The 19801-nt window shown below is 33.3% G+C and overlaps 1 pseudogene; it reads left to right on the top strand.

Moving 5' to 3' along the window:
- Positions 1 to 10414: 10414 nt before the first annotated feature.
- On the top strand, positions 10415 to 13025 carry LOC122411728 (uncharacterized; annotated as a pseudogene).
- The last annotated feature ends 6776 nt before the right edge of the window (positions 13026 to 19801 follow it).

Here is a 19801-nt window from a genome sequence, read left to right as displayed (position 1 = left end):
ATGTTTCAATTTTATGATCATTATTTCAATTTTTCAATGTATCCCATAAAATTTCAGATTTCGAGTACACAAAAAGTCGTCAAATAAACCTGCAACACAGCACGAATGCTGTAAAAAAACTAGAGACAAGTACATTTATGCCCTCTGGGAAGTCATCTGTAAAATCATGGAAATCAATGGTCGTAAGACTTTAAATCCAAGAAACAAAACGTTGTTAAATAAATGCAGAAGTTGCCGAGTACATCGCACTACGAACAAAAGAATTACAAAAGAAGAAAAATAGGACACAACAAATTACAACCACAAAGAATACAAAGACAAAACATTACAAAAACAAATTGCGACTAAAATAAATTAAGATCATAAAAATTTTAAATAAATTACCCACGGAAAAAAATTATATACCAAAAAATTGAAACAAAAAAAATTTGGCCGTTGTACTTGGCGTTTTACTCGACTTTCGAATTTGTGAGTATAAGATACAGGTAAATTAGATAATATTAGCTAGAAAAAAAACGCCAAGTACAACGGCCAAATTTTTTTTGTTTCAATTTTTTGGTATATAATTTTTTTCCGTGGGTAATTTATTTAAAATTTTTATGATCTTAATTTATTTTAGTCGCAATTTGTTTTTGTAATGTTTTGTCTTTGTATTCTTTGTGGTTGTAATTTGTTGTGTCCTATTTTTCTTCTTTTGTAATTCTTTTGTTCGTAGTGCGATGTACTCGGCAACTTCTGCATTTATTTAACAACGTTTTGTTTCTTGGATTTAAAGTCTTACGACCATTGATTTCCATGATTTTACAGATGACTTCCCAGAGGGCATAAATGTACTTGTCTCTAGTTTTTTTACAGCATTCGTGCTGTGTTGCAGGTTTTAAATGTTTCCGGGTGCCTTTTTTCGGCCACTTGCAAACTTTGGAAATATATTTCATCGGGGGCACGTTTTGGATGACTCGAAAATGTCTAGATTCAGAATGCAAAAGCGACATTCAAAAATGGCCAATTCTGTTGGATTTGTTGTGTCTTGAATTTGATCAATCTTTCCTCTTTTCCTTTCTTTTTTCTAACTTTCTAACGTTATAAGCCGAAAATCATATCTCGGCCCGCAACACGTATTTCGGCATGCTCTTGGGTTGCCAATAAGCATAACATATTAAAGTACAACGAAAAAAATTGCCAAAGTCCAAGGATAGACTTGTGACGAAATATTTCCAGTACAATTTTGACGAAAAATAGGTCTCTTTTCGTGGAAACCGACGTTATAAGCCGAAAATCATATCTCGGACCGCTACCTGCTTTCCACCGTGCTCTTGGCTTCCCAATAAGCATAACACATTAATGTGTTTAATTACTTTAATTAAAGTACGAGGAAAGAAATCGCCAAAGTCCAAGGATAGACCTGTGACGAAATATTTCCAGTACAATTTTGACGAAAAATAGGTCTTTTTTCGTGAAAACCAACGTTATAAGCCGAAAATCATAAATAATTCATAGAAATTTAAACTAAAATCCTATAGTCATCTGAACATAAATAAGGAACTTTTGAGAAAAAAGACGTGATATCAAACAATAAACTTCCCCTAGGAAAAAAAAGGTTGGAACAAGTACATTGAAGGTTCCTCGTTTGCTGATAATTCCATCCATAAAAAAAACTTGGAAAAAATTTTTTTTTTAATTGTAAAAAAAATTATTTAACAAAAAAAATACAGAACAATTCGAAAAAAATTTCTCAAATCTTGAAAAAGCACTATCTTTAAAAATAACTAATCTATATGTATTTTTTTAAGTGTCAAAAGAATCAAATAACAAGTAAAAAATAAAAAACTGAAAAATCGTGCTTGAAATCATTTTGGAAACCGATGCCTCATTCTTATTATTTGATTCGAACAGCTCAATCAATTGAAAAAAATTCCATCTAATTTACGTGCAGCATTAAAATTTATGATATCAATTCTTCTCAGACTTTCAGGATCCTCTGGTATTATTCACAAAATTCGACGTCGATTGGATCGATACAAATTATGTTTAAATATGTGTTAAAAGTACTTGTCCGGCCCATCACTTTCCGTTCAAATTGTTTATCCAAATAAAAATCAGGGCTTGTCTAGAACTGATGAGTCACAAGTATTCATGCAGAGGGAATTGAGAGAATTATCTTCAAGTAATTGTTACTTAATTGCACTAATTTAATAAAAAACGGAAACAAATTGTTTCGCAATATCCAAGGGATATTATTGTGCATCGATAAATAAAAAAAATTGTACATAATATATATGTTCTAGCTTCCAAAATAACTCTCCAGTTTATATTCAATAACGGCAATTTTTACTTCCCACTTATTCTTCCAGCGAACGAATTTCATTCGGAATAAGAACTAACTTATACTATTATTAAGAACATTAAATTAATAATGAATCGCGCTTCAACAAATTTTTAACCAGATTCTGCTGTACAATTTTGTTTTTTTATGATTGATTTTTTATTAAATGAATAGTGATGGGCCGGACAAGTACTTTTAACACATATTTAAACATAATTTGGATCGATCCAATCGACGTCGAATTTTGTGAATAATACCAGAGGATCCTGAAAGTCTGAGAAGAATCGATTTTCTTATAAGTCTCTGCCACCATAGAGTAACAAATGACTAGCTTTCATGTCATTTTTTTCGATTTAAAAACTTCTTAGAACAATTTAATAATGTCAAAATTTGGAGTTACTAATAAAATACTTGTCCACCGATTGATATCATAAATTTTAATGCTGCACGTAAATTAGATGGAATTTTTTTTAATTGATTGAGCTGTTCGAATCAAATAATAAGAATGAGGCATCGGTTTCCAAAATGATTTCAAGCACGATTTTTCAGTTTTTTATTTTTTCTTGTTACTTAATTGCACTAATTTAATAAAAAACGGAAACAAATTATTCCGCAATATAGAAGAGATATTATTGTGCATCGATAAATGAAAAAAATTGTACATAATGTATATGTTCAAGCTTCCAAAATAACTCTGCAGTTTACATTCGATGACGGCAATTTTTACTTCCCACTTATTCTTCCAGCGAACGAGTTCCATTCGGAATAAGAACTAACATTCGGAATAAGAAAATTAAGAACATTAAATTAATAATGAATCGCATTTCAACAAACTTTTAACGAGATTCTGCCGTGCCATTTCGTTTTTTTATGATTGTATACTCATCTGTTTAACCTCGACGATGGTCAATAATCTGGATACTATGTTGGTTCTTTGGGCCTCTACTCTGGTCCCTCTCTCTGTGCTGTCTGCTGCATTCACTCCTTAACATATCTCTCCTATGCTAGCTGCCCCTTTAATTATAATTACCTATAGTTATTTCGCGTATATTGTCTCGCTTCGATGAGCTTCCAGAATGCATTTCTCTGATTCCCAGACTTCTCATTTCTATTCGCACCCATACGGCACTCTACTTCTGTCATTTTGGCTGAATTTACTATCGCCATTGATGCTCCTTGCATCCTTTCGCTATCATAGTTATCGCCGATTTCACACTGTTTAATTTATATCCTTACCGCTTTTTGCACTGCTGCTACTTACTTGTATTATACTATTTTTATTTTAAGTTTATTTTAAGTATTATTGTTTAAGTTCTAGTTTAAGTTTAGTTTAAGTTTAGTTTAAGTCCATTTTTTGTTCATTTTATGTTATCTTATTTCGTTCAGATTATTTTGTTTTTTCATTCCATTTTAAGTTTATTTTTATTTTATATCGCCTTCATTTTGTATTTTTCGCTCGAAACATCTACGGACAATAATGTGGCACCACTATTTTTTCTACTACTTAGCCCTATAGATTATTTTCCGCGGCTTAATAAACTAATCAATCAATCAATCTCTCTCTCTCTCTCTCTCTCTCTCTGATTGTATTATCAAACTTGTCGATGTTTATTATTGGAGAATATAATAAAATAACCCAAAACAGGAATGTCGAAGGAGAGCAAGGGACTACAAAAAGTATAGAAAGGCAGTATAAACACATAATCTGTAAACGCATGACAGATTATTCGAAAGTGCTTGATTACAAAATTTCTATTGGCAATTCGAAACTGAGGTAATCAATATTTTTTTTCGTTTTGCATTGGTGGATTTTTTTTTTAAATATTAAATTGATCATAACGGAGAGTTTTCACTTTAATTCCAACAAAGTAAAATTTAAGTTCGAAATAAAATATGTCCGCGTGTGTGTATATGTGTATATTAGGATGGTCATTATATTTGGGGTCAAAATTTATTTTGACCTTGCTGCCCCCTAAACCGGTTCGAAATACATAAAAGTAATGCTGTAATTTTTTCAGATTTTTGAATCAATGCTTAATCCTCGACCACGGGAGTTGAAGTTTTTCGTTTATAATACATGGAATTTTTCTGCGTTCGTGGTCACGATTTTATTGTGGGCCTCAATCCGTTTAAAAAATCTTGAAATTTTCAGAAATTATTTCACAAGCATATTGCTACACGCAAAAAATGTCCAATACTCCTACCCTCAAGATGTTGTATAGCATCACCATACTAACCTATTAAAGCGCAAAACGATAATTTTGAACCCACAATTTCACGTAACTAAGGAAGTTTTAACTAAGGAAGAAAAGAAAAATTCTCCAAAATCTGATATAGGAGGTTTTTGAGGATGATCTTTCAGAATCTGGCATTTATTTTGTAAAATGAAATCAAAATCTTCAGTATTTGCATTTTGGATTGGAAAGTCAACAATTTTTGACGTTTTTTTTCCCTTCAAATCGATTTTCGTTACTGTTGCTGCACACAAATAAACATATCATCGCCAGCAAAAGTGTATTCATTGTCTGACCTTTCCAGAACACTGGTTGTAACCAGTATTATAAAAGTATGTATAAATACTCTTTCCTCGCTCAGTCTTACTAAGATGGCGGTTTTTTCAAAACAGCATGATGAAAATTTGCGTGATTTTTTTTCCCGAAAATCTCAACGTAACAAAGAAATGTTACAGGACAAAAAGTATTGAGCATCATCTAAAGAATACGTCTGATTTTTATCAAAAATTTTCCAGCTATTTTTGTATTTTTTTGGAAAAATTTTTAAAATTCTGAAAATAGTCACACGTATTTTTTGGATGATTCTCAACAATTTTTGTTATATCAAATTTTGTTGTAAAGTTGAAACTTTTTGAAAAAAAAATTATTTTCCATCGCGTAATAAATAGGTTCATAATTTTGTTCTCAACAAGTTTCAGCTTGTTTAAAATGTTAAAGCTTTTAAAAAAATGTTACATAACAAAAATTGTTTGAGAATCATCCTAAGAATGCGTGTGAATCTTTTCAGAGCTTTTAAAATTTTACAAAACATCGAAATTGAAAAATAAAAAAATAGCTAGAAAAATTTTGAAAAAAATAACACGTATTCTTTAGATGATTCTCTATACTCTTTGTTCTGGAACATTACTTTGTTATGTTGAGACTTTCGAGAAAAAAAATCATGCAATTTTCATCATGCTGTTTTGCGAAAACCGCCATTTTGCAAAAATCGAGTGAGAAAAAAGTGTTCATCACCAGTGTTCTGTAAAGGTCAGTCATTGAGAACACCTTTGCTGGCGATAGTATGATTATTTGAGTACAGCAACAGTAACGGGAATCGATTTAAAGGAAAAAAAAAACGTCAAAAATTCTTGACTTTTCAATTCAAAACGCAAAAATAATGAAGATTTTTATTTAATTTTACAAAATAAATGCCATATTCTGAAAGAGCACCCTCAGAAACTTGCTATGCCAAATTTTGAAGATTTTTTTTTTGTTCCTCATTTAAAACTGATGTGTACTTGAAATTGAGTGTCCAAAATTGTTATTTTGCGCATTAATGGGTTAATATGGTGATGCTATACAACATTTTGAGGGTAGGAGTATTGGAAATTTTTTCCGTGTAGCAATATGCTTGTAAAGTAATTTCTGAAAATTTCAAGATTTTCCAAACGTATTGAGGTCCACAGTAAAATCATGACCACAAACGCAGAAAAATTCCATGTATTATAAACGAAAAACTTCAACCCCCATGGTCGAGGGTTAAGCATTGTTTTAAAAATATGAAAAAATTACAGCATTCTTTTTATGTATTTCGAACCGATTTAGGGGGCGGAAGCGGTAAAATTTTGATCCCAAATAACGACCACCCTAGTGTGCATGAATATACCTAAACCAACTTGCATGTTCAATAAAACGATTTTTATTTTCAAAAAAAAAACTGATTTGGCTTAAGGGGGTCACCCCCCGTGGGAGCCGCATTTTTTGGGGTTTTTCCCCGATTTTTTTACGGCAAGGATAAAAAATATAGACTTTTGAAATTTGAAGGTTTCATTCAATGGTATTCAACTCTATGGTAGAATTTTTTAACTCTGATATTTCGGGTTTATTCGGTGTAAAACTACTTCAAAGGAAACCATCTGCATGGTCTCCACGATTCCGGAGGTTCCGTTTATCTGCGATCAAAAAACCAAGGAGCGTTTTGATTTGTAAAGCAGTGGCTATCGCCTGAACGTACAGAATCATACAGAAATATTAAAAATTGAAGGATTATTGAGCTATGCAACATTTTGGAAAATTTAAATCAGGTGTTTCAAAACGGACAAATCTTTCAATTTTTCATATTTCTGTATGATTTTGATTCAGGTGATAACCACTGCTTTACAAATCAACACATTCCTTGGTTTTTTGATCTCAGATGAACCGATCCCCCGGAATCGTGAAGACTATGAAGAAACATGAGTTCCTGTGGAGTAGTTTTACACCGAATATATCAGGGATATCATAGTTGAAAAATTCTACCATAGAGTTGAAATACCATTAAATAAACCCTTCAAATTTCAAAAGTCTATATTTTTTTCCTTGCCGCAAAAATATCGCGAAAAAACCCCACAAAATCCGGCTGCCAAACGGGGTGACCCTCTTATGTTGGATTCCATTATACCAATCGATCAATATCACGTTATCTGAAAAAAATATTCGAGTGCTTTAGTCGTTGAAATCCGGTCATTATTTAACGACTTAACCTCAACATTGAAATTTATAATTTGTTGCAATTTTTTGAATTTTAAAATAAATTATCTGTAATTTGATTTAAAAATTTTTGTTCCCTTTTATTCGATCAAGAGACTCGGTAGAGTCTCGGGACAAGTACATTGACAGCCCTGTCGTCTGCTGGCCTGAGGCTCTCGCCGAGACTATCTTTTCTCTGATAAAACGATTCGCGGTGGTGGGGGTAAAACTGGCATGTCATTTTCTAGAATTGCGGAGCTCAAGAGATGTTTTATTAAGCGAAAATTAGTTTGGAGACTAAATTTCAAAATCTCTTTCGAATGAGCCCGAAACCAACACGATCATAGTAGCATAATTGCTGAGAAAAAACTTTGCACAGGCTCAAGATTATGCAAAAGTTACTAACACATTTAGAAATTTGACATGTCTGTATATAATACCATCAAAGGCCTCATGTCCCTCGGTCTAACTCACGGTCTTGTATACAGGTCTTGCAACGAAGCCCAATTTCAATGGTGAGCGATTGTCACGGTAATGTCATAAGTTTTCTTTCGCGTCAACGCCGCTATATGTCGTTGCTATCGATGAGTGTGGTGCGCAGTGTACATTGCGCATGCCAGTGCTCCATAAGCGTCCACAAATAACTGTCAGCGTACATAGCCGTTTTGTTGTTATTTAATAATTTTATTTGTGCTAATAATACGGTATCTCACCGCGACGTTTTCGACTCTACACTGGAAAAAGTTTTATCTTCTTGCACCTTTTCGTTCCCTTCTACAAAGCACGCTTCTGACATTTTATCTTACGCAATCGTATATTATATACGTTTAAGGATGAGGCAGTATACTCAACAAATAAATGTAAATAAGCCGAAAGATTGCGCGAAAAAAAGAAAAATCTCGCGACTAACGAAACATTAAAAATGATATTATTATTCTCAACGAAGTACAAAGACGCATAGTGGAAAGCTCATAAAGAGTGTAAATATGTACAGGATATAAGAAATAGTTTGTGTATTTTCATTTTCAGCCCTCCGGGCGGAAAGTGGCAACTTTCGGCCCGCTGCGCGGGCCGAAGTTGCCGCATTCCGCCTGCGTCGGACAGAAAAATCGTATACACTCCACGGGAGTGAAATTAGACCACCTCAAACCGCGTGCTTATCACCCTCGCCTTCGGCTCGGGTGACAATTCTGCCCGCGGTTTGAAGTAGTCTATTTTCCCTCCCTAGGTGTGTAATATACTATTTCATTATAGTAATTCATTTGTAGTGCATAATATTATCGTTTTCCTTACGAGATATCAATTATCGTTTGCATTAAAGTTTGCACTTGTTGAAGGGTGATGAGGTTCTCACGAATTTTCAAAAATAAAGCATCATTGCAAAAAAAAATTACACGTACTGAGGATCGAACTCAAGACCTTCAAAATAATAAACAAGCTTTATACCAACCTCACCACAATATCTTTATAAAGTATAAATAGTCTTCTAATATTTAAGTAATTTTGCCACGCTTGAGGTCAAATATTAGACTTGCCGGTTTGTTCGGCTAGTCTATTATCTCATTTGTTTTATGATAATTAGCTACATTTTTAAACATAAAAGACAAATCATAAATTTCCATTATAAAAAACTTGTGTACTTGACCTCCGTTAACTTGGCCCCCCCATTTAATTATTTTAAACTTTCGTTAATGCAAATCGTTTGAGAGTCGTTAGAGAGAGTATGAGAGAAAAGAAAAATTGTTTGAGAGTAATTATTTTTTTGGCAAAAATGATTTTATTTTTTGGCGTGAAGCTGGCCCCCATTTTTTTTATCTCCTGGAAAAATGGACTTAGACGTTTCATTTTTTTTTTAATCGTTTGAGAGAGATTGAGAGTGAAAGAAAATCGTTCGAGAGTTGATATTTTAATTGATATTAAATGATTTATAATTAGGTGATTTCACCTAGGGTCCCTAGAACTGAGGCACTTCCGGTGTGCGCAGCGGGTATGCGCAGTGCACTTGCGCAAAGCACATGCTGTACATGCATGTGGGATCAGCTGATCAGCAGCTACAGCAGTCGACCTACATTTTATACTAATATATTTTAACGTTTTCCAAGCAAGCTATCGATCAGATAAAATGAACTGCCGGACTGAACGATCAGTACGAAAGATTAAAAGTTTTATCCCTTTTCACCAGCCAAGATGCTATGAGGATTGATTAAAATCAGATATAAGGTAAGTAAGTTTTTTATTTTATTTTCTTTTTGGAACAGCTTACCAGCTGTTTTCTCCAAACTCCTGCAGTTTGCTCATTATCGTCTTTCTTTGAGAAAATTTCAATCGTGAAATTTTGAAAAAGCATTCGAGGAAATCGATGGTCGTGCATTTACAGGAACGAAAACGTAGGCGAAAAATACTGGAGCAAAATGCAGGATTACGAGCCAGCATACGTGAGAAAAATTTACTATTTGTTCGGAGGGACAGCATCGAGGCTCTCTAGTATCTTCAAAATGAAGTTTCCGATATCATCGATCACGATGACGACGAGGAGCAAACCAAAGAGGTTTTTTTATTTATTAAATAAGCGATTTTACTGAAAATGCAAATTTTCATATTCACTAATTTCATTATTTATAACATTTAGAGTTTATCAAAATTGTATCTTTTTTTCCAACACAGTTTCAACTACTCGCATCCGTCATATTCCGGGAACAGGAGTCAGCCCGAAACATCGATTTATCGTCGTCTTCGAGCACCGAGGATTCCGAAACATTTGAAAAAACGCAAGAAAACTTCACGTCCGTCGAGCCGAATTGTATGATAAGTTGACGGAATTTTTTTCCGAATCGCTCACGCAGCCTCGAAACAATTTAATTGCTTTATTGCCATTATGATGAACGAGTGAAACCGGTGAGATTTTTTATCAGCCATTTTCTCGCTTCTCTGCCTTCACTTTCAAAGAAATATAAATCTCGAGTACAAAATAAAATGAAAAAGACAGAAAATCCTGCATGTAAGAGAAGCAAAATTGTAAGGGCACGAGAGCTTTTTTCTTCCAAAGCAACGTTGCTTCACATGATTTTAAGCGAAAAAAAAGAAAAACAGTATAAATATTTGATAATTCAACAATACAACATCAACTGGTTATCGCAATATTCGTTCAATCATTTACTAATATCTTTCGTCGTACTTGAAGAAGAAACTAAAAAATTTGAATTCGAGTCAAAAAAATTCTCATTTCTTTTCGCTGGGCTACTCGTTTTTTTTTTTTTTAATTTTGTAAAGACGAAAAATTATTGGAATACATTTATATTTTGGACTTATCATTCAAAAAAGAATTTTCTTCTAAATAGGGTAGTCGACAACTCATTGTTGATTGACAATGATACTCCCAATCGAATTCGGAGTAGAGGAAATTAGTGAGCGGTTCAAAAGAAGCAGTCACTGCGTGGCTCAAGAATGTCCAAATTTGTTGCGTAAAGGTCTTCTGGAATTGTTCCCTGGCTGTGTCGAAGTGGCCTCACCGCAGTTTACCATTATAACTCTTAGTCAAAAATTAAGTGATCAAAGTCACCCGTGGAGCAGGGAAATGGAAACTGAGAAGCTGGCTATATTCGTACGTTTTTCCAGTTGTTACCAGCTTACCAGCGGTTTTCTCCAAACTCCTGCAGATTGCTCATTATCGTCTTTCTTTGATAAAATTTCAATAATTCATCGTGAAATTTTGAAAAAACACTAACTTTGAACAATTGAAATATAAACTATTCTTATATGCATTTTTTTTTTTTTACACAGTTACATAAATATTCTTGTGATTGGTGAAATTTCAGCTGTGTTTCGCACCGTTCCAAGAGTTATAGCAACGCAACTGGGCGAGGTTCGTTCGGGGCTGGTTTTAACAGCGGCTGTTACATCCGATCAAGAAACTGGAGAACGCAGGTTGGAAGCTGGTGCTATGGTTTTTATGATTGCTGTAACTGCCAACCATTGAATTACGAAGATGCACAATCCGAGGTTCAGCCTCTACCCTTCTACAAGGACGTTTCATCGTAAATCAAGCTGGTATAATTGAATATTTTATTCTGGAACTTCTTTGTTCATTTTTCAATGATCAATTCTCATTGATAATCTGAAAAATTATTCTTAAAGTTCTCCCCACGATCCAAGTACGTTGAACAAAAATTTAAACATTTTTGAACCACCTTTTTTTAATATTGTTTTCAATTTTTGTGATTATTGGATAAATACGGACCCCCGTGCTGTTGGCATGGACTGAAGCGATTCATTTTGTTGGTAGGAAAATAATTTTAGAGTAGAGATATATGATAGTGAATTTATACGGAGTGACGAAATGAAGAGTAGAATTGTACAGTACTTTCTGAGATATTGAGAGCACAATTTTATTGAGACCCAAGAGGCATGCTTAAAAATTTGATGTTCTGTACAGACTGGGCAGCTCTGGGAACAATCAGTAGTTGGAAGAATGTTGTTGGTTATCCAATCGTTAACGTGAAATCCGTACCCTGTTTTTATCAAGGAATGAATGCATTGATGAGGAATTCATGCAGAACTTTTTTTTAGAGAAACTTAAACTTGTTGAATATAACCTCAAAAATTGATATTCCATTTTACTGAATGCATCGCAGTAAAATACTAAAGAGAAATTACATATCACTCCTGTCAGCTTAGTCAGAGATGAGTCTGAGTTCTTTGGCTTAGTATTGTAGGCTAAATATTCTCGACAAAGCGCTGAAAACACCTGACAATTCGTACGAACTCATCAAATCCGATACGCGAGCCTCTGCGTGGTAAATATTTGACTTTTGCAAATCAATTCGAACTTCTCTACACGATATTTCTCTTTTTGAATTGCGATAATCATATTCTATTACTTTGTAAAATATTATTCAATTGTGTTCCTATATATGATGGAATCAAAAATCGTAATTGTATCTTCGTAACCAGATTAGAAAATTAGGTTATGCTTTGGAGCTTCGCTGTGCTCTACCATTTTTTCTTTCTTTATTTCGGGGACTATTTATTATCTTCTTCGGAAAAGCGGAACTCAATTATCCGAAAAAAATAATTCGTAGTACATATCCATATTTTCGGTAAAATAGATGAGTTAAGAACAAATAAATCGTACCATAAACTATTGTTTGTGAAAGGGAATCGTTAATGAGATTTATTCTGTGTCGGTATTTTCAATGTTCAAAAACGTAATAACAAAAGTTTAATGCTACTGGGATATGAAAAGAAGCTCACCTATTTGGTTTTGATTTGTTACATACAAAAGTTTGAACGTTGTTGCAGATCTGGATAACACGAGCTGGCGTCAATCCAAATTGGGAACTTATAGCACCAAAAGGATTTAGATTTTATATGCCAATAAGGAGTGCAGGTCGTGGATGATTAGATGCAACCACAACAGCATATGTCGAAAGTCGTTCTCCGTCTGTCAGTGGTGACAATGAGTTGCCAACCGAATTGGCAGTAAAGGAAATTAGTGAGCGGTTCAAAAGGAGCAGTCACTGCGTGGCTCAAGAATGTCTCACATTGTTGCGTAAAGGTCTCCTGGAGTTGTTCCCTGACTGTGTCGAAGTGGCCTCACCGCAGTTTACCATTATAACTATTAGTCAAAAATTAAAGTCATCCATGGAGCAGAGGGAAATGGAAATTGAGAAGCTGGCTATATTTGTATGTTTTTCTCTTTTTTATCGACTTATTCCAGCAAATTTTATAAAGGTTTCAATATCAAATTCTTTAAATTATTACAGGTTGTTCTGACAGCATCTGACATCTGCACGCAGTCAAAGATGGTCGGTTATTGGGCTGATTCCATAAATCCTTTCAGCGGACAACCCTGTCTCAATCCCCTCAAAATTAGTTTAATTAATTTCGTTTTTTTGAAGTTAATCGTCAACTCATGATCCTCGATAATGTTCATTTTCTTGATCGCCGAGCCAATAAAGCCTCTCGTTCACACTGATAAACCTATTTTTCTTTTATTGTCCTTCTCATTATGTTTCGATTCATCGTTCAATTTAAATTAAGCATTCATAGTAGGGCATCAAAGAATTCAATTTTAAAGATTTGTGAAATTTTTTATTTGACATGACGTTTAACAATTTAGACAACTTTAAACGTAATTGAAATGTTTTGTAAACACTAAAATCAACGTTGTACATAATCTGATATTTCTTAATATTCAACATCTTTTAAACTCTTATAGCTATTCATTTTTTTTGCATTCAAAGGTAGCATAAAAAAAATATATAAATACGTTGAAAACAAGAATATATATAGTGCGTCGAACGGAAAAATCAGAAATATTCTTTTTTTCTTTCTTTCAATTTTTTCACCGTTTTTGCGTTCCAAAAAGAAAATAAAATAAAAAACTTACTTACCTTATATCTGATTTTAATCAATCCTCATAGCATCTTGGCTGGTGAAAAGGGATAAAACTTTTAATCTTTCGTACTGATCGTTCAGTCCGGCAGTTCATTTTATCTGATCGATAGCTTGCTTGGAAAACGTTAAAATATATTAGTATAAAATGTAGGTCGACTGCTGTAGCTGCTGATCAGCTGATCCCACATGCATGTACAGCATGTGCTTTGCGCAAGTGCACTGCGCATACCCGCTGCGCACACCGGAAGTGCCTCAGTTCTAGGGACCCTAGGTGAAATCACCTAATTATAAATCATTTAATATCAATTAAAATATCAACTCTCGAACGATTTTCTTTCACTCTCAATCTCTCTCAAACGATTAAAAAAAAAATGAAACGTCTAAGTCCATTTTTCCAGGAGATAAAAAAAATGGGGGCCAGCTTCACGCCAAAAAATAAAATCATTTTTGCCAAAAAAATAATTACTCTCAAACAATTTTTCTTTTCTCTCATACTCTCTCTAACGACTCTCAAACGATTTGCATTAACGAAAGTTTAAAATAATTAAATGGGGGGGCCAAGTTAACGGAGGTTCCTACTTGTATATAATAAACACAAGTCCACGTGTGAATAAAACAATACGAGCTAGGCGCATACGTTACATATGCACACTCCGCGATCGTCATGCCTCTCGCGGCCGTAAATTGAAAAGCAGAGCGCAACCATTAAGCTGACATCCCCCACTACCGTTGTTGCAAGACCTGTATACCAGACCGTGGTCTAACTTCGCGGCGGTGTCGCGGACTGACGTCACATGCCGAGAGCTCGAAAGTCACCAGCCGAAGTTTCACGTCATGTTGACGTTTGGGGTTATGATGTTATGAAGTGCGTGCGGGATAACTAAAAATAATTTTCGTCATCTAACGAAGTGCATATTACTATTTATTTCGTTAAATTTTGTGATATACTAAACCACTATCAAAGCGGCCGCGTAAATGTAGTCTGTGATATGTGTGCGAAAAAGGATATAAAAAATGCGCGATGCATATGTCAACGAAAACTTTTCAAGATTTCATTATTTTGTTCGACTGGAAATAAGTGTTAACTAAAATAATCTTTCAATTAAATCAGAGTGCGAGAAATATTGTCCAGTGTAAATATATCGTCAGTAGGCTAGGTTATATATATGAAGGCGTCAGATTATATATATGAATAAATACAACAAAAACACACAGAACTGTTAGAATGATGTTGTAAACTTTAATTGAATAAATGTTTTCTAATTTATTTCTCATGTTTCCCATATTTTGCTTCATATTCAGTTTGGCTTTGCCCTCTCTGATCCTTGTTTTCACTCCATCGGTTTGCAGCGGATCGATACATATCATTAATTAATTGCCTAATATGTGTCCTATGATTTTCTACTATTTCTTCATGCTGATTCTGGTAACGTGATTCAAGAGGTTTCCAGTTATGATCATCAATCTCACATTTTGTACATCAGATTCTCAAAACAGTTTCTGGTCTTGATATAAGTGTAGTTATTCTTTTTCCACCTGGTCTGTCGAGTAACAAATTTTGAAACTTATTCCAAAAAGTCTTTGGTTGCTTTGTTTGCTGATCATATGAAAAGTCGAATCTTTGGAATGCAGTAGGCAAACACAAATTTTGACAACAATACTTATGAAATGACATGTATGTTGAGTATTCTCACTTTGCAAACTACAAATGTGGAATTATTAGTGAAAAGATTCATTACGCTAAGTCTACAGTTGCTAAGTTTTGGATGCGATCAAATATAATGCCTGCTAACATCCATGGGAACATACAGAATTTCTGAATTCAATGTTCGCTATGTCATTTCAACGTAACATCATGACTTTTGCCAACTTTTCTCTATAATACTATAGATTTGGATTATTGAAATACAGCAAAAATCTGCGAATTATAAAATTGATATACTGTGCCACTCATTTTACTTTTTAAAACTAACTGTAACATATATATGAAGTAAACACTCATCACAGAAGTCTTCAGTTCCTCATTTATGGATAGATTTTAAATTGCTGTCTTCAAAATTTATTGCGCAGATACATTGAATCGCAGCAGATACCTGCGAACTCTGAAATTTCTGTGCATAAAAATGTGTGTTAAGTATCACCCCCTATCTTTGATTATGAGAATGAGTAATAGAACTTGGTTTAGTAAATTTTAAAGTATTTCTTTTTAAATACTATTGAAGGTTGTATTACTGCGGTATGAAGCGAATACCTCCAAACTTTCATATTTTTGTATCGCAGCATGTATGCCAATCATTTAAATTTTTTACTCCAACTGTAACATGTAATCTCAAAAATTCATCACAAACGTCTTCAGCTTTTCTAAATTCCTAAATTTTCCTTTTTCTAAATTCTATTCTGAATTTTTACATTTCTGAATTCATTCCTGAATTCCTCTGAAATTGTTTTTCTCCAAAACCAATGCAGATACCTTAAACGTCTTTGAATTCCGTTGCTCTGGTGAATTAAGTACGCTCAGTTTTTTTTGCTTCTTTGAGTTCTGACATAATAAATGTTTCCGGGTGCCTTTTTTCAGCAACTATCAAACTGTAGAAAATTGGATCTCAGCGGCCACTTGCAAACATTGGAAATATATTTCATCGGAGACACGTTTTGAATGACACGAAAATGTCTAGATTCAGAATGCAAAAGCAACATTTAAAAAGGGCCAATTCTGTTGGATTTGTTGAGTCTTGAATTTGATCTATCTTTCCTCTTTTCCTTTCTTTTTCCTAACGTTATCAGCCGAAAATTATATCTCGGCCCGCAACACGCATTGCTCCATGCTCTTGAGTTCCCAATGGACGAAACATATTAGAACACAAGGGGAAAAATCATCAAAGTCCAAGAATAAACCTCTATCGAAATATTTTCAGTACAATTTCGACGAAAAATAGGTCTTTTTTCGTGAAAACCAACGTTATACGCCGAAAATTATAAACAATTCATAGAAATTTAAACTAAAATCTTATAGTCATCTGAACATAAATAAGGATCTTTTGAGAAAAAAGACGTGATATCAAACCATAAGCTTCCCCTAGGGAAAAAAAAGGTTGGGACAAGTACATTGATGGTCCCTCGTTTGCTGTTAATTCCACCCATAAAAAAAACTTTAAACAAAATTTTTTTTTAATTGTAAAAAAAATTATTTCATAAAAAAAATACTGAACAATGCGAAAAAAATTTTACAAATCTTGAAAAAACGTTATATTAAAAAAAAACTAATCTGCATCTATTTTTTAAAGTGTCAAAAGAATCAAATAACAAGTAAAAAATAATAAACCGAAAAATCGCCCTTGAAATCATTTTGGAAACCGATGCCTCATTCTTCTTATTTGATTCGAACAGCTAAATCAAATGAAAAAAATTCCATCTAATTTACGTGCAACATTAAAATTTATTATATCAATTCGAGGCCAAGTATTTTCTAATGAATTGAAAAAAATTACCATTTGAATTACGTGCAGCACTAAAATTTATGATATCAATCGGTGGACAAGTATTTTATTAGTAACTCCAAATTTTTACATTATTGAATTGTTCTAAGAAGCTTTCAAATCCAAAAGAATCACATGCAAGCTAGTCATTTCTTACTCTATGGTGGCAGAGACTTATAAGAAAATCGATTCTTCTCAGACTTTCAGGATCCTCTGGTATTATTCACAAAATTCAACGTCGATTGGATCGATACAAATTATGTTTAAATATGTGTTAAAAGTACGTGTCCGGCCCATCACTATTCATTCAATAAAGAATCAATCATAAAAAAACGAAATGGCACGGTAGAATCTCGTTAAAAGTTTGTTGAAATGCGATTCATTATTAATTTAATGTTCTTAATTTTCTTATTCCGAATGTTAGTTCTTATTCCGAATGGAACTCGTTCGCTGGAAGAATAAGTGGGAAGTAAAAATTGCCGTCATCGAATGTAAACTGCAGAGTTATTTTGGAAGCTTGAACATATACATTATGTACAATTTTTTTCATTTATCGATGCACAATAATATCTCTTCTATATTGCGGAATAATTTGTTTCCGTTTTTTATTAAATTAGTGCAATTAAGTAACAAGTAAAAAATAAAAAACTGAAAAATCGTGCTTGAAATCATTTTGGAAACCGATGCCTCATTCTTATTATTTGATTCGAACAGCTCAATCAATTAAAAAAAATTCCATCTAATTTACGTGCAGCATTAAAATTTATGATATCAATCGGTGGACAAGTATTTTATTAGTAACTCCAAATTTTGACATTATTAAATTGTTCTAAGAAGTTTTTAAATCGAAAAAAATGACATGAAAGCTAGTCATTTGTTACTCTATGGTGGCAGAGACTTATAAGAAAATCGATTCTTCTCAGACTTTCAGGATCCTCTGGTATTATTCACAAAATTCGACGTCAATTGGATCGATCCAAATTATGTTTAAATATGTGTTAAAAGTACTTGTCCGGCCCATCACTATTCATTTAATAAAAAATCAATCATAAAAAAACAAAATTGTACAGCAGAATCTGGTTAAAAATTTGTTGAAGCGCGATTCATTATTAATTTAATGTTCTTGATAATAGTATAAGTCAGTTCTTATTCCGAATGGAATTCGTTCGTTGGAAGAATAAGTGGGAAGTAAAAATTGCCGTTATTGAATATAAACTGGAGAGTTATTTTGGAAGCTAGAACATATATATTATGTACAATTTTTTTTATTTATCGATGCACAATAATATCCCTTGGATATTGCGAAACAATTTGTTTCCGTTTTTTATTATATTAGTGCAATTAAGTAACAATTACTTGAAGATAATTCTCTCAATTCCCTCTGCATGAATACTTGTGACTCATCAGTTCTAGACAAGCCCTGATTTTTATTTGGATAAACAATTTGAACGGACAGTGATGGGCCGGACAAGTACTTTTAACACATATTTAAACATAATTTGTATCGATCCAATCGACGTCGAATTTTGTGAATAATACCAGAGGATCCTGAAAGTCTGAGAAGAATTGATATCATAAATTTTAATGCTGCACGTAAATTAGATGGAATTTTTTTCAATTGATTGAGCTGTTCGAATCAAATAATAAGAATGAGGCATCGGTTTCCAAAATGATTTCAAGCACGATTTTTCAGTTTTTTATTTTTTACTTGTTATTTGATTCTTTTGACACTTAAAAAAATACATATAGATTAGTTATTTTTAAAGATAGTGCTTTTTCAAGATTTGAGAAATTTTTTTCGAATTGTTCTGTATTTTTTTTGTTAAATAATTTTTTTTACAATTAAAAAAAAAATTTTTTCCAAGTTTTTTTTATGGATGGAATTATCAGCAAACGAGGAACCTTCAATGTACTTGTCCCAACCTTTTTTTTCCTAGGGGAAGTTTATTGTTTGATATCACGTCTTTTTTCTCAAAAGTTCCTTATTTATGTTCAGATGACTATAGGATTTTAGTTTAAATTTCTATGAATTATTTATGATTTTCGGCTTATAACGTTGGTTTTCACGAAAAAAGACCTATTTTTCGTCAAAATTGTACTGGAAATATTTCGTCACAGGTCTATCCTTGGACTTTGGCGATTTCTTTCCTCGTACTTTAATTAAAGTAATTAAACACATTAATGTGTTATGCTTATTGGGAAGCCAAGAGCACGGTGGAAAGCAGGTAGCGGTCCGAGATATGATTTTCGGCTTATAACGTCGGTTTCCACGAAAAGAGACCTATTTTTCGTCAAAATTGTACTGGAAATATTTCGTCACAAGTCTATCCTTGGACTTTGGCAATTTTTTTCGTTGTACTTTAATATGTTATGCTTATTGGCAACCCAAGAGGATGCCGAAATACGTGTTGCGGGCCGAGATATGATTTTCGGCTTATAACGTTAGAAAGTTAGAAAAAAGAAAGGAAAAGAGGAAAGATTGATCAAATTCAAGACACAACAAATCCAACAGAATTGGCCATTTTTGAATGTCGCTTTTGTATTCTGAATCTAGACATTTTCGAGTCATCCAAAACGTGCCCCCGATGAAATATATTTCCAAAGTTTGCAAGTGGCCGAAAAAAGGCACCCGGAAACATTTATTATGTCAGAACTCAAAGAAGCAAAAAAAACTGAGCGTACTTAATTCAACAGAGCAACCGAATTCAAAAACGTTTAAGGCAACTTCATCGGTTTTAGAGAAAAACAATTTCAGGAGAATTTAGAAATGAATTCAGAAATGTAAAAATTCAGAATAGAATTTAGAAAAAGGAAAATTTAGGAATTTAGAAAATCTGAAGACTTTTGTGGTGAATTTTCCAGATTACATGTTACGGTTGGAG

Source organism: Venturia canescens, chromosome 1 (genome assembly GCF_019457755.1).
Source record: "Venturia canescens isolate UGA chromosome 1, ASM1945775v1, whole genome shotgun sequence".
NCBI classification, from domain to species: domain Eukaryota; kingdom Metazoa; phylum Arthropoda; class Insecta; order Hymenoptera; family Ichneumonidae; genus Venturia; species Venturia canescens.
The sequence above is the reverse complement of the archived record's forward strand: the minus strand, read 5'-3'. Positions and strand labels throughout refer to the sequence as shown.